This window comes from Hetaerina americana, unplaced genomic scaffold (genome assembly GCF_022747635.1).
Source record: "Hetaerina americana unplaced genomic scaffold, ioHetAmer1.1.p SCAF_21, whole genome shotgun sequence".
NCBI lineage: Eukaryota > Metazoa > Arthropoda > Insecta > Odonata > Calopterygidae > Hetaerina > Hetaerina americana.
The window spans coordinates 5413955-5430449 of NW_027286775.1; positions in this window are offsets into that span (position 1 = coordinate 5413955).

Below are 16495 nucleotides of genomic sequence, written 5' to 3' on the forward strand. Positions count from 1 at the left end.
CTGGCGGCGAAGGACTATGCAGCAGGAATACAGAAACTTGTCACACGTTATGACAAATGCCTTAATTTGCTTGGAGATTATGTTGAGAAGTAGTTTAAAGTATCCTCTTTCAAATAAAATTTTTTATGTTTGTTAATATTTACTTTTGCGTCTTTATTTCACGAACGGGTACTACTTTCCGGATGACCCTCGTACAATAAAGACGTTAGAAAAGCCCTTCGAAAGCAGAGAATGCTACACTCTAGGGTAAAGAGGGCAGGCGTGAACACATCATCTCCTGAGAATACACAATTATGGGACACATATAGATCCTCTAAAATTGAAACCAAAAAACAATTACGTAGCGCCTTACTGGAATTTAAACGCAAAGTACTTTGCGAGCACTTGGACACTGACCCCAAAGCTTTCTGGTCATATGTTAGGGAAGTAAATGGGAGTAAACAAACCGTGGCTTGCTTAAGGGATTGTAGCAATGTAATTCATACAGACAGCGAGGTTAAAGCTAACATCTTAAATTCATTCTTCCAAAGCGTTTTCTCGAATGATGTTGCCACCGCATATCTCCAAGAAACAATACATACTCCACCCATGGAAAAAATAACAGTGGACCAACAAGGAATTCTAAAATTACTTAATGAGATTAAACCCAACAAATCCCCGGGTCCCGAAAATATACCAGCTAGGGTGATAAAACATTTAGCTCCAAACATTGCCCCGTACCTTGAATTTATATTTAACAAATCCCTCACAGAGTGCAAAGTACCTAAGATTTGGAAAACAGCGCAAATAACGCCTATTTTTAAAAGTGGTGACAGGGAGGATCCCAGTAATTACAGACCTATATCTCTCACTTCTATCTGTTGTAAAATCTTAGAGCACATAATTGTCAGTTCAATAATGAGACACCTAGACAATATTAACTTTTTAAGTGACAATCAACACGGATTCAGGAAAACCCGCTCCTGCGAAACCCAATTAGGATTATTTACACATGATTTACTTGTATCTGGTGAGAGAGGTAGGCAAGTGGATGCCATTTTCTTAGATTTTCAAAAGGCATTTGATAAAGTCCCACATGGTAAACTCATTCATAAATTAAAGGTCGCGGGTATAAACAAGGGCGCCATAAGTTGGGTTAAAGATTTTCTTTCAGAGCGGGAACAGAGGGTAGTCCTTGATGGCGCTAGTTCCGACAGCGTTCGAGTCACGTCGGGGGTACCTCAGGGAAGTGTGATCGGGCCGTTACTTTTCTTGATTTTTGTTAACGATTTGAACCGCGAAGTGAAAAGTAAAATTAGGATGTTCGCGGATGACACGGTGATCTATCGGGAGATATCTGGGGATGAGGATCGTTTTATTCTAGCGCAGGATTTAGATTGCATTACTAAATGGTGTTCTAACTGGGGATTGACTCTAAATTATAATAAATGTTCAGTGGTAAATTTCTTTAAAAGATCAACGGGATTTGCTTACAAATTAGCTGGAGGTGACCTAGCAGTAGTTGATACGGTAAAATACCTAGGTGTCACATTCACTAAAGACTTAACTTGGGGGACTCACATACGTAAAGTCTGCGGTCAAGCAAATAAAAAATTGGGATTCATTAGACGCATTGTCGGCAAAAGTGACTCAAAGGTCAAGGAACGTTGTTACCAAGCTCTTGTAAGGCCTCATTTAGAATACGCATGCAGCGTGTGGGACCCGAGTGAAAAAGGTCTCATTCGGGAAATTGAGAAGGTTCAACGCCGGGCAGCCCGTTTTGTAAAAAATTCCTACGATAAAACGCAAAGCGTTACCGAAAAGCGAGCTACTCTCTAGAGACTTAGACAATATCTCGGGATGGTGCAATAAATGGGGATTAACACTTAATATAGATAAATGTGCAGTTTTGAAATTTTGGAATAAAGGAAGCGAGGAACAGGATATAAACTACATCTACATCTACATCTACATCTACATAATACCCCGCAAGCCGCCGCAAGGGCGTGTGGCGGGGGGTGTTAGGTCACCAACCGTAAAAACGAAAAATACCACATGCAAAAAACAACACGGAAAATTACACCCCAGCAGCGCACACACTCATGCAAAACTCCCTCCATCCAATACTCATGCAAACACATACACCGCCAAACAACAAAAAACTGCACCCCAGGATACAGCACGAAAGCCATCCTAAAACACGCAAGCCAGGACACAACAAGCAAGAATGTGAAACATCACTACCACATGAAAATGCACCACAAAACACTCAACCCCCCAAAGAGACAGTAAAAGGAAGGGAATTCGACCCAACGTTGCAGGTAGCAGGAATTTCCCCCCGCCGGGAGGGAAGAGGGACTGAAAGGGAAACTTAAAAACAGATGAACAGAACACGAATGATGTCATGCGGAAAGAATGGGTTATTATACAAAACACATAAGGTTAGTGGAAGAGCATGCATTTAAATACGACTAATTATTTTTTAGACACTGAGGGTGGCAAGTGGAATTTTTACTATCTATAATCCTACAGTTGCTATCCCGTATTGTCCGTGGGAAGAAGGAGTCCTTGAGTCGGCTAGTCCTGGCATCTATTTCCCGAATTTTATATGCATGATCCAAGCGACCAATGTATGTAGGAGTACGAATAATCTGCGAGACCTCGGTGCTGAAACATGCGGATCTGAATTTATTTAATAATTTCAGTCTTGCATTGAATCGTCTCTCTTCTAATGATTCCCACCCCAAATCCATGAGCATTTCGGTAACGCTTTGCGTTTTATCGTAGGAATTTTTTATATAAACTACAAAATAGAGGGTTCAGTATTGACTACGGCAAATCAAGTTAAATATTTGGGGGTTGTTCTAACACCACGCCTTTCATGGGGAGCACATATCAGGACAATATGCGGATCAGCTTTAAAGAAACTTGGCTTCATAAAACGGGTGGTGGGGAAATGTAATGAAAAAGTTAAAGAGAGGTGTTATTTTGCTCTAGTTAGACCTCATTTGGAATATGCCGTAAGTATTTGGGATCCGTGGGAGAAAATTTGGCAAAAAGAATTAGATAAAGTCCAGAGAAAATCCGCTAGATTTGTTAAAAATTGTTATGATAAAAACACAAGTGTGACAGGTCTCTTAGGGAATTTAGGCTGGGAACCACTTGAAGTGCGGAGAGAACAAGCGAGGCTTAGACTTTTAGAAAGGTTCAGAACAAACGAGTTTAAATATGACACTGAAGGAATTATAATGGCCCCACACTACTTAGGTAGATCAGACCACAAAGATAAACTAAGGGAGATAGATTCCAAGACAGATAGGTACAAATACTCATTCTTTCCCCGAACAATCAGTAATCATAATAGCAAGAAACCGAAGTCACTTTAGAAATATTAAAAACTTTGAATTTACAAGTCGGCACAAAATTAAACACTATAGAGATGTTAGGTATACTTTCAGGTGCATGTGTATGTTAGTTGGTAGTTTGAGTGTTTGCATGTGTGTGGGGTGTAAGTGTTCATGCATGAATGTATGCCATGTTTTTTTTTTTATATATGATTTTGTCGTTATTGCATGCGATTTTTTTTTTTATTATTTTTCTTTTCTAAATTATGGGTGGTGTCCTAGCACCCCCCGCCACACGCCCTTGCGGCGGCTTGCGGGGTATTGAGTAGATGAAATGCTCATGGATTTGGGGTGGGAATCATTAGAAGAGAGACGATTCAATGCAAGACTGAAATTATTAAATAAATTCAGATCCGCATGTTTCAGCACCGAGGTCTCGCAGATTATTCGTACTCCTACATACATTGGTCGCTTGGATCATGCATATAAAATTCGGGAAATAGATGCCAGGACTAGCCGACTCAAGGACTCCTTCTTCCCACGGACAATACGGGATAGCAACTGTAGGATTATAGATAGTAAAAATTCCACTTGCCACCCTTCAGTGTCTAAAAAATAATTAGTTCTACTTAAATGCATGCTCCTCCACTAACCTTATGTGTTTTGTTATAATAACCCATTCTTTCCGAATGACCTCATTCGTGTTCTGTTCATCTGTTTTTAAGTTTCCCTTTCAATCCCTCGTCCCTCTCCGCGGGGGGAAATTCCTGCTACCTGCAACGTTGGGTCGAATTCCCTTCCTTTTACTGTCTCTTTGGGGGGTTGAGTGTTTTGTGGTGCATTTTCATGTGGTAGTGATGTTTCACATTCTTGCTTGTTGTGTCCTGGCTTGCGTGTTTTAGGATGGCTTTCGTGCTGTATCCTGGGGTGCAGTTTTTTGCACATATCAGGACAATATGCGGATCAGCTTTAAAGAAACTTGGCTTCATAAAACGAGTGGTGGGGAAATGTAGTGAAAAAGATAAAGAGAGGTGTTATTTTGCTCTAGTTAGACCTAATTTGTAATATGCCGCGAGTATTTGTGATCATTGGGAGAACGTATGGCTTAAATATTGAGAAATAGTCCGGAGAAAATCCGCCAGATTCGTGAAATATTGTTTTGATAAGAACAGAAGTGTGACAGGTCTCTTAGGAGAATTAGTCTGGGATCCGCTTGAAGTGCGGAGAGAACAAGCGAGGCTTAGACTTTTAGAAAGGTTCCGAACAAACGGGTTCGCGGAAACGAGAGGGCTAGAGAGAGAATGCATGTGTATGTAAGATGTAGTTTGAGTGTTTGCATGTGTGTGGGGTGTAAGTGTTTTTGCATGAATGTATGGCATGTTTTTTGTGAATGTATGAATTTGTGGTTCTTGTATGAGGTTCTTTTTTATTTTCTAAATTACGCTTGGTGTCCTAACACCCCCCACCACACGCCCTTGCGGCGGCTTGCGGGGTATTTAGTAGATGCATTTGTAGAATCCTGTATATCTCTGTTTTCGACAGCGCGTACCTATTATTTTCTAATGTGTTCCCACTTTTATTGTTGTCGCGAATGGTGCGCGGGAAAAACGAATACTTGAATCTACATTTCGACAGTTAAACTCTCTAATTTTTTTGGCAATTGTTGGCCCTGCCAATGTAATAATGGGGCCTAATTTTACATCCAATGTCGGATACAAAACCCACGCCTTATATTATTTTAATAAGGTTAACGGTGTAAAGGCTAAGGGTGTAGCCCTGGGTCTTCGTGTATCTAGTTTTCCATCCCAGATTCTATATCAAATGTGTGACGCTTTGTGTGCTTTGGTACGATAGTTTCACCTAACCGAACCTAGCAGTCTTTCTCTCATCTTTATTCGTTTCTGTAATTCAGTTTTTTTTAATGTATCCCAAGTGTTTGCTCGCCGCTTACTCAATGTGCGGCCTTACTAAAGAAAAATATCACCTTTTCGTCGCTATACCTTCCGACTATACGTTTGACGAATGCCAGCTTTTTAGTGCCACTCCACAAATACTCGTGGTGCGTATATATTTTCTCCAAGTAAGGTCCCATCCACGACGCTCATCCGAGCACCTTAAAGTGCGTAAGTTGGTAAAGTTTGGTTGTTTTTTTCATTTTTTAAGTCCATGACGGTTAATTTTTTCGTATTTAATTCCAGCACCCATTCCTCACACCATGTTTGAATGTTGTTCAAGTCACTTAGAAGTGAGCCACTATCTGTGTCATTCGCTATTAATCTGTAGATTACCGTGCCGTCGGCAAAGAGTCTTACGCTTCTTTATGTATCAAAGTTGATATCATTAATACTAGTGGTGCCATTAAGCTACCCTGTGGGACGCCAAATGTTACTTTCACATAATTAGAGCTTGAGCCATCTAACACTACCCTTTGTTTGGGGTCAGTTAGGAAGTTCCGATTTCAGTTTATTACTTTATCGTTTATTCCGTACATTGCAACTTGTGAATCAATTTAGCGTGTGGGAATTTATCAAAGGTCTTTTTGAAATCCAAGAATATCGCATTCGCTGGTGTGTTTCCTTCCCCCGATCGCGCTACTCTTCTTCTACGCGCATGGCGCCCACTGTGGAAAATATACTTTACAACATTTAATCGCCTCGGGGCGAGAAAGTAAACCTCTGTATTATCTAGCAATCAGGTCTGCGAGAGTGATCACCTCTGGGTTAGATGTTTTCTCCCATAAGCTTTGGGAGACTGACTTCTTTCTGCGAAATGTACCTTTCCATTTCCTCCACAGATGAAGAAGTCGTGAAGGGCAGGAGGAGGCCGTGACTTCGCCACCTTTGTCATTATTTGTGGCCGGTGAGACGGCTTGAGATTTGATTGTTCCCGTCTTAGGTAAATTACGACTTATATTATTTCTTAGGAGGCCTTGACGTTCTTGCTGATTTCCAAATTTTCGAGTTTCTAAGAATCGGTGGACTTCGTTTCAGTACGTAGATCATTCGTCTGGATTTAGACTGCAGCCTTCTTTAAGGGTTGAGAAGCAACAGTCATCTCCTTTTCTTGTTCCAGTATAGGGAAATCTCGGGAATAAATTTTATACATCTACGCGTATATTCACCTGCAAGCAACCGCCAAAGTGTGTGGCAGGGGTTGATTCCAAAACAGGCACGTAAGATCAAAATTAAATTTTGGTTAAAAGTAAACTATCAATAAATATTTCAAATTATTGAAACATATTAACAACAGCTACATGCACCTCGATATCTAAGTATGGAATTCTCATCAACGCTTCGGAATAGTTCTCTGTTAACTGTTAGTAACCAGAAGAATGATACTATTAGAATAAACTAAAACTTAGGCACTTAGAGTTCAAGAAAATGATTTCCCCTAGCGCGGTCGTTTGCAGTTACTCTTGATCCCTTATCGTTTGCGAGGAAAATGAACTCTTATCGTAAATGTGTCGGTTTTACACTTCGTCTCTATAACAATATTGTCATAATTATTGTAGACGACGTAGTCGTACCAAATGTAATAATCGCGGGGGCCACGATCAGCCAACCGTACCACCCACTCACGAGAGGGAGGGTAGGTGCGTGGGATGGGGGCGTGAGGCAAGCACCAAGGTGCGGGAGGCATTCGGAGGTTGAATAAGGGAGGGTGGTAAAGGGCAGAGGGAAGGGTGAGTAGTCGGAACAAGAGTGCAATCCGCGGAGACAAAGGGATGGGAGAGGGAAGGGTGGGTGGGAGGAGAAAGGAGAGGATGGAAAAACAGCCTTTGTGCACCTACTGACCATGCTTCTACATCTACATCTACATCTACATAGTACCCCGCAAGCCGCCGCAAGGGCGTGTGGCGGGGGGTGTTAGGTCACCAACCGTAAAAACGAAAAATACCACATGCAAAAAACAACACGGAAAATTACACCCCAGCAGCGCACACACTCATGCAAAACTCCCTCCATCCAATACTCATGCAAACACATACACCGCAAAACAACAAAAAACTGCACCCCAGGATACAGCACGAAAGCCATCCTAAAACACGCAAGCCAGGACACAACAAGCAAGAATGTGAAACATCACTACCACATGAAAATGCACCACAAAACACTCAACCCCCCAAAGAGACAGTAAAAGGAAGGGAATTCGACCCAACGTTGCAGGTAGCAGGAATTTCCCCCCGCCGGGAGGGAAGAGGGACTGAAAGGGAAACTTAAAAACAGATGAACAGAACACGAATGATATCATGCGGAAAGAATGGGTTATTATAACAAAACACATAAGGTTAGTGGAGGAGCATGCATTTAAGTAGAACTAATTATTTTTTAGACACTGAGGGTGGCAAGTGGAATTTTTACTATCTACAATCCTACAGTTGCTATCCCGTATTGTCCGTGGGAAGAAGGAGTCCTTGAGTCGGCTAGTCCTGGCATCTATTTCCCGAATTTTATATGCATGATCCAAGCGACCAATGTATGTAGGAGTACGAATAATCTGCGAGACCTCGGTGCTGAAACATGCGGATCTGAATTTATTTAATAATTTCAGTCTTGCATTGAATCGTCTCTCTTCTAATGATTCCCACCCCAAATCCATGAGCATTTCGGTAACGCTTTGCGTTTTATCGTAGGAATTTTTTACAAAACGGGCTGCCCGGCGTTGAACCTTCTCAATTTCCCGAATGAGACCTTTTTCACTCGGATCCCACACGCTGCATGCGTATTCTAAATGAGGCCTTACAAGAGCGTGGTAACAACGTTCCTTGACCTTTGAGTCACTTTTGCCGACAATGCGTCTAATGAATCCCAATTTTTTATTTGCTTGACCGCAGACTTTACGTATGTGAGTCCCCCAAGTTAAGTCTTTAGTGAATGTGACACCTAGGTATTTTACCGTATCAACTACTGCTAGGTCACCTCCAGCTAATTTGTAAGCAAATCCCGTTGATCTTTTAAAGAAATTTACCACTGAACATTTATTATAATTTAGAGTCAATCCCCAGTTAGAACACCATTTAGTAATGCAATCTAAATCCTGCGCTAGAATAAAACGATCCTCATCCCCAGATATCTCCCGATAGATCACCGTGTCATCCGCAAACATCCTAATGTTACTTTTCACTTCGCGGTTCAAATCGTTAACAAAAATCAAGAAAAGTAACGGCCCGATCACACTTCCCTGAGGTACCCCCGACGTGACTCGAACGCTGTCGGAACTAGCGCCATCAAGGACTACCCTCTGTTCCCGCTCTGAAAGAAAATCTTTAACCCAACTTATAGCGCCCTTGTTTATACCCGCGACCTTTAATTTATGAATGAGTTTACCATGTGGGACCTTATCAAATGCCTTTTGAAAATCTAAGAAGATGGCATCCACTTGCCTACCTCTCTCACCAGATACAAGTAAATCATGTGTAAATAATCCTAATTGGGTTTCGCAGGAGCGGGTTTTCCTGAATCCGTGTTGATTGTCACTTAAAAAGTTAATGTTGTCAAGGTGTCTCATTATTGAACTGACAATTATGTGCTCTAATATTTTACAACAGATAGAAGTGAGAGATATAGGTCTGTAATTACTGGGATCCTCCCTGTCACCACTTTTAAAAATAGGCGTTATTTGCGCGGTTTTCCAAATCTTAGGTACTTTGCACTCTGTGAGGGATTTGTTAAATATAAATTCAAGGTACGGGGCAATGTTTGGAGCTAAATGTTTTATCACCCTAGCTGGTATATTTTCGGGACCCGGGGATTTGTTGGGTTTAATCTCATTAAGTAATTTTAGAATTCCTTGTTGGTCCACTGTTATTTTTTCCATGGGTGGAGTATGTATTGTTTCTTGGAGATATGCGGTGGCAACATCATTCGAGAAAACGCTTTGGAAGAATGAATTTAAGATGTTAGCTTTAACCTCGCTGTCTGTATGAATTACATTGCTACAATCCCTTAAGCAAGCCACGGTTTGTTTACTCCCATTTACTTCCCTAACATATGACCAGAAAGCTTTGGGGTCAGTGTCCAAGTGCTCGCAAAGTACTTTGCGTTTAAATTCCAGTAAGGCGCTACGTAATTGTTTTTTGGTTTCAATTTTAGAGGATCTATATGTGTCCCATAATTGTGTATTCTCAGGAGATGATGTGTTCACGCCTGCCCTCTTTACCCTAGAGTGTAGCATTCTCTGCTTTCGAAGGGCTTTTCTAACGTCTTTATTGTACCACCTGGGGTCGCGATTTGCTTTAACGTATTTTATAGGTATGAAATCTACGATTCCTTTTTGCATGATATTGACAAATTCTGTCCAAGTTTCTTCCACGTTGGCATGACTTAAGCGGGTTTTGAACTCGGGTAGTGAAGAGTTTAATTGATTGGCAAAAGATTCAAAGTCTGCTTTATGGTAATTATAAATTTTTCTTTTTGGTTTAACAATCTTTTTTATTGCTATGTCCAAGTGGACATTAATTGCTTTATGGTCACTCAAGCCCTCATCAGTTGATACACTAATAATACGTTCAGGCGTGTTTGTAAGAAATAGATCCAATATGTTTTTTCCACGGGTGGGCATGCGTACTGCTTGATGGAGGGAGTTTCTTTGAACCAATTTTATCATGGGATTGCAAGATTCGCGATCGCGGGTCCCAGATTTAACGATATTGCTGTCCCAATCTATACCAGGGAGGTTAAAGTCGCCACCAATTATGTTTATGCTGTTATTATATTTACGTGTAAACTTGTGAATTTGATCGTTGAGGGTGTGAAGTGTTTTCATATCTGAGTCTGGAGGTCTGTAGAAAGAGCATAAATTTATGTTGGGTTGATTGGTCCGTAGTAAGGTGCACCAAACACTTTCTATGTTATTATTTTCAAATGAAACTTGCCTGCTTTCAAAATGACTTTTAACTGCCACGAAAACCCCTCCTCCGGGTCTTGTATCTCTATCGTGTCGGTAAACTTTGAAATCTATTGGGAAAATTTCTTGGTCATTAATATCATTGCACAGCCAACTCTCTGTGCCTAATACTATATCAGCGGAATGAGTTTGGATTATGTGTTCTAGATCCGCTGATTTGTTCTTGAGGCTTCTGCAATTTATAACAAGTATAGTTAAATTATTTTGATGTTGAATAACGTCCTTTTTAGTGTCTGACTGTAATTTAGGACGCCTTTGTGGGGAAGTGCGTGTCACATGTCTTTCTAAATCATTGCCAGTGTTGTCAATGACTTTTATATTTTTATTAATAATATTATACGCGCTATCCCCAGATGTTATTGACCCACTAAGTGACCTGCTCTCTATCCTAAAAAAGGCCTACAGTGGTCGAGTATCCTATCCGCTACCTTACTCGCCGCTTCCGCCGTGTAATGGACCCCAGATCGGTTAAGGGGAGTCCTGCAAGATCGGAGGGTTGGTCTGAGGTCGACGAAGGAGGCTCCTATGTCCGAGCAGAATCTCGATAGTCTCTGGTTTATGCCTTCCACTCGGCTCCAAACCAGAGACCCGCGATCCTCCCTTGGAACGATGCTGCAGACCGTTAGTCCCAGCCGAACCCCCTCGACGCCCTGGACGCGCTTCACCTCGGAGCTCAGTTCCCTAAGGGAACGGAGGACCTCCTCGGATCCACGGTCCGTGACGTCGTTGGTGCCCACATGGGCCACGACCTGCAGCCTAGAGCACTTCGTGCCTTTGACCGCCGCCTCGATCGCCTTCGTCACCTGAGGGACTCCTCCGCCTGGTATACACCAGGCGGTCACCCGTTGATCGGCGCCTACGCGGCGCGCCCTCTCCCTCAATGGGACCATTACACGACGGACATTCGAGCTACCTATTACTACAATTCCCTCCCTTCCCGTTCCCTGACGTCTTACCCTAGGCAGTGCCCTCGGAGTAGGGGTAGGGGCTGCAGGTACGGTGGTGCTGTCATCCGACAACACCTGGTACCTGTTGGAGACGGGGATGGTATCTGCCTCCGCAGAGTCCAATCCACGCCGCAGCGTTACCTTCCCCTTGCCCCGAGAGACAACCCTCCAATCGTCTGACCTACGGACGTGAGACACTCCCTCGTTGGGAGATGGGACACGGGGTAGGTCTCTAATCGCCCAGCCACGTGTAGCATTCGGACGAATCCGTGCACCCATATGGGCGTGGCGGGTTTTCGTATTCCCACCCCGAGCACCATCTCTCCTGAGGGGAGTCCTCCGGCCAGCGATCACCGATCGAAGCTCCCGCACCATTCTCTCCAGCATGACAATACGGGCCCTTAAAGCCGCGCATTCGCCAGTGCCTTCGAGCATGGCAACAGGGGACCTAGATGAAGCCATCCTAATTAAACTACTGAGTTCCCAATAAAAGCTAACCTGTATACACTATGCTAAAATTTCTAAGAGGGGTTAGTTAAATTTAGCTCAATCAATAAGTTACGCTTTGTAAGTAAGTAAAGAAAGGAAAGAAAAAAGATGGTAAAGAAAATAAAACACTCACCGATAACCAATTAGATTCGACGGACAAAAACCACCGCAAGCCACTAAGAGTACCCACAAGGAATACCACCAAACTATTAAAAACTAATAACAAACAGCACAAAAACTAAATAAACTAACTATTTCACAAAATTAAAGCTAACACTAAACTACACTTCACTAGGGAAGAACAAACACAGAAGTAACAGCAGGCACGCAGGTAGTCTCAGGTAGGGTCGAACCGGTTCTAGGGAGCGAGCTCGAGCACGTCTGTTCTCGGCAGAAGCCAGGCAGAGAAAATCCCCCGGGGCCGCCCCCCTCCGAGCACCACCACCTCCGAAACACGGCTCTGCTGGAAGCCGCCCCCCACCCCACGCGGGCCGTTCCGAAAATTACACGCACGGCTTCCCTCGCGGAGGGCAAGCCCTTGCCAAGGGCTACCTGGGACGATGACTCGAAATTCTCGTCATGTGAAGCAGCCCTCCACCTGAGGATGCCCTCCCTCCGCCTGAGGACGCCCATTCCCTCTTGGGGAAGACATGCGCGTCTGTGAATATGTGCAGTTTTGTATGTTTTGAATACTGCACGAGTGTTCCGCTCAATGAGGTGCGGGGGCCTGCCTGGTGGTGCGGACGGTTCGTAGGAAGGGGCAGAGAGTTCCGCTCCCAACCGCAGTTCCCGCGTTGAAAACTAAAATGAAGATTTTCAAAAACCACATCAAATATCTAAGCGTTGCGGTATGTTGTTTATTAGATCGCCGTGAGAATGGGATTGGTGAGAATGGCATAATGAATGAAAACCGAATGGTATTCATTTATACAATAATTTGCAAATCGACCGGAGCGTGGTGGTTATGTCTCTTTTCCGATTCCTTGCAGCCTGCTTTTAACCTCAGCATTACCTCTGTCCATTCCCTCCTTCCTAAGATAAACCATTTCCTATCCCACTTCCAGACTGACGACCGGGAAGTCTTTCAATACCTATGCAAAATACGCCCCCACCGCTCACCTGGCCCAGATGCTCTCTGCCCTAAATTTATTCGCAATTGCGCTTCAGCCCTCTCACAAACTTTAGCCATCTTGTTTAATCGCTTTTTTCCCTAGGAACCTTCCCTCCTCAATGGAAATGCGCTAATATCATTCCGATACATAAAACAGGTCCCAAGAATGATCCTTAAAACTATCGCCCTATCTCATTGCTTCCAATCCTGTCTTGCGTTTGTGAACGTATTATTCTCAACAGGATTTATTATTTCACCTCTCCCTTTTTATCTCCTCAGCAGCATGGTTTCCTCCCAAGCAGATCAGGCCTGACAAATCTTTATCTTTCAGGACCACGCCGTCATGGCAATAGACAAATCAAGTCCACTTGATGCCAACTACGTTGACTTCTCCAAGGCTTTCGACGCCCTGCATCATCAGCTCCTCCTTCATAAACTAAGCAAACAATTCAACTAAATTTACATCTACTTAATACCCCGCAAGCTGCCGCAAGGGCGTGTGGCGGGGGATGTTAGGACACCACCCGTAATTTAGAAAGGGAAAAAACCGTATGCAAGAACCGCAAATTCATACATTCACAAAAAAAACATCCCATACATTCATGCAAGAACAGTTACACCCCACACACATTCAAACACTCAAACTACATCTTACATACACATGCACCAGATAGTAGTATACCTAACAGCTTTGCAGTGTTTAACTTTGCTCCGACTTGTAAATTCAATGTATTTAATATCATACCTGATGATGAAGTTTTACTTCGAAACCCGGGTCGTGTGAATAAATTGTTCCCGTGGAACTACAAAGTTAGTCTTTTCATTTATTTATAATGAATCGGTTCCATAAAGTTACGCCAGAAACCATCAATGTTTTTAATATTTCTAAAGTGACATCGGTTTCTTACTATTATGATTTCTGATTGTTCGGGGAAAGAATGAGTATTTGTATCTATCTGTCCTGGAATCTATCTCCCTTATTTTTTATTTATTTTCTTATTTATTTTATTTATTTTTTTATTATATTTTATTTATCTTCATGGTCTGGTCTACCTAAGTAGTGTGGGGCCATTAGAATTCCTTCAGTGTCATAGTTAAACTCGTTTGTTGTGAACCTATCTAAAAGGCTAAGTCTCACAATTCACAAAACACTCCTTTCCGTTCCTCCAATTCCGTTCAATAAGCCTATCATATTCCTACCCCTTTCTCGCTCTCCCCTCTCCCCTCAATTTCAGTATTCATCATCTCACTGCCAGCTGCCAATCCCCTCTCCTCCCCCAAATTGTCTCGCGATTCCTGAAAACTGTTCCACCTGTCTTAGTTTATGAACTCCAAATCTTAATATTTAACTAGCTTTCTATTTTCTCGAAAATCTCATATTTTTTGTTTACAATGATCTTCAGACCATAAACATCGTGCTGATTTTCCGATGCGCTCAGAAATGCTTGCAACCCCTTGCCTAAGTGACGAATTAAAACTTTATCATCCAAAAACCTAAATGATTTCATGAGTTATCCACCGAATTACATTCCTATCTGCAGCACATACCAAGCACCGTAAGCAATGTATGCTCCACGTATGCGCTGAAAAGCAAGGGTGATACGGAACACCCCTGTCTTACTCCTCTTCCTAACACAACAATACCAGGACAAATTTTATAAACAAATAAGGCCCCTATACCTGGAAAAATCTTTCTAGAGTACTCCAGAAATTTCCTGAACACATCGTGCCTTGCCTAGAAACAGTTTTTTTGCGAGTCGATAGGAAAAGGTTCAGTACCATGCGAATGGAAGACAGCTCACATAACCCCAATCTACAAAGGCATGGTAAGGGAGAATACCAGTAATTATAGACTAATTTCTTGATCGCCAGTATCCTGCAAAATCTATCATTCTTAGCAAATCTATCATAGTTACCATTAACAGTTAGAGTAATGGACTTTTTCGGCAGTGGTTACAAAGCCGTAATCAGCAGCGTTTTAGAAAAAGGAGATTTGGAGGCAGCAGCGCTAAATGAATCATGCACTTGATTCCCTCGCACAATACATAATCATAATAAAATAAGACACAAACGCCTCTACTTTCTAAATTCAAAAAGCAGCATTAAAAACTTTTAGAACTTGAAAATTATGCATGATGTAGAGAGTCATGCGTATATGTTTTAAATATGTGAAATAAATACTTTCATTTATGAATGAGGTAGTATTTTACACATAAATGCCTGGTCTCCCAATACATCCTGTCAAGGGCCCTTGCGGTAAACTTCCAGGTTCAAATGAAAAAAACTCTCATGAATTGTGTTTCGCGGGATCTACTTTTCACAAGCCTGTGCTGGTCCAGTATATCATCTGAGTTCATCTGTCAATTTCTCGTGAGGTACCTTGTTGAAGGATTTCTTGAAATTCGAAAACATTTTACCCACTTGTGCACTCCCCCGATCTCATGAATTAAAAGACGCATGTATTTGGCATCATCTGCTTTTCCTAAACCAAGGCTGGTTGTGGCACAGTATTTTCCTATTGCCGATAAGGCCCATTCATTACATAGTTGACAATGACATGTTCTAAGGTTTTGCAGAATATCGATGTGAAATAAATCGGTCTTTAATTATTCGCATCCCCATAACTCTGCCTTTGTAGATTGGGTTATGAGAGGTATTTTTCATTCGCGGGGTACTGAACCAGGGGTGCGCTATCACCGCCTTATTTGAAGGACGTTACGTGAGCTAGTCGCGGGCTACCAAACCATTTTCTATTGACTTGTGATGAACAGTTTTCAAGCAAAGAGCGATAACTTCAGCAACCTCCGCCAGGATTGCACCGCTGATTTTTTCCAGATTATTAATTATTTTTTTATATTTCGGAATATTGTGGTGTAGCTATATGCTAATAAAAACTAATATATACTAATATATACTAATATATACTAATGTATACTAATATATACTAATATATACTAATATATACTAATGTATACTAATATATACTAATATATACTAATATATTAATATACTAAACTAGCTAATATAGCTTTTGTGGCGTAGTTTGTGTGGTGTAGCTTTATCAACGCTTATCAAATCTCAACTATATTTAATTCTTAAGTGATTTGGCTGACTACCAAAATATTAATTTCAGAAAGCACAAATTTCAACTCGACTCAATAGGATTCAAAGATAAATTCAATTCTGGTATTTATGAAATTAATTTCATGTCACCGTCAGTTCAGTTTTTCGCCATTCGCCCGAAAACGGAGTTTCTAATAAATGTCATGGGAAAAATCCTTCGATTTCACGCCAGTGTTCATGTGCTAGGTACAAACAGAGTGAGTGGTAGGTTTGGGGGTGGAGGGGAAGGGAGAAAGGCAATAAAAGGCGCCAAGGCTGAAACCCAAAATATTTCCACCCCGAAGGTGACATTGAATTCAACCATGAAGTAAGGCAACTGTACGAGAGACGGGCACCAAAGAAAGTAAGTTAGAATTGAGAAGTTTTTACAGCACCGGGCGACGGATTTTTAGGGCCCCCTTACCCCATGTGGCACTCACTCCTCCCTTTTCACGGTCCCCCCTCCCCTGCCTGGGGGCGGCTGCTTTTACGACTGCGTTCCCATGGGCGGATCGTCATCTCCCCTCCGTCCACGATCCAGAAACGCAATGGACACATAAATACGCCTCCTCGCCTTCACGGTTCCGCAGGAAAAGAGCCGCGCACGTTCGCCCATT